We start from the raw sequence: 587 nt of genomic DNA on the forward strand, positions 1-587 counted from the left end.
TTCACGTTCCGAGGCAATCTTCATTTCAGCCATGATCAAATACTCTTTTGGAGGGGGAATTCATTGTCGTCTTCATCAACCTTGATCACTGTTGCCCCAATATGAGTTGGGAGTAATCTATCTCCTAGATTACGGCTTCATGGCAGTAGTCAAATCTCTCCTCTTTGTTGTTCGATACAATAGTCATTGAGCTTCCCTACATGATTATGGTCCATTTGATGTAAAACCTAACGATTATGTTGATCATGTGATGAATTATTTTCTTATCTTCAAATTGTGTTGATGCCCCATGTTTGATTTATAAATGCATAATTTTCGCTGGTTACTAGCCTTTGCTTGGCCAGTTTAGATGGGCAATTAATAGTGGGAAATGTGTGCATTAGTTAGATTTAATCTTGCAAGTAAACTAACATGTTGGCAGTAAATGAAAAGGATTGCATTGTATTATTGCCACTAGAGATAAATGTTTGTATGTGGCCTCTAATGAAATCATGCAAATAAAATTATATCATATTGCTTAAGAAAATTGTCCGTTTTATGCTTAATACTTTGACGATGCAGAGAGAATCTCGTTGAAGACCAGATTA

Source organism: Triticum dicoccoides, chromosome 4A (genome assembly GCF_002162155.2).
Source record: "Triticum dicoccoides isolate Atlit2015 ecotype Zavitan chromosome 4A, WEW_v2.0, whole genome shotgun sequence".
Lineage (NCBI taxonomy): Eukaryota > Viridiplantae > Streptophyta > Magnoliopsida > Poales > Poaceae > Triticum > Triticum dicoccoides.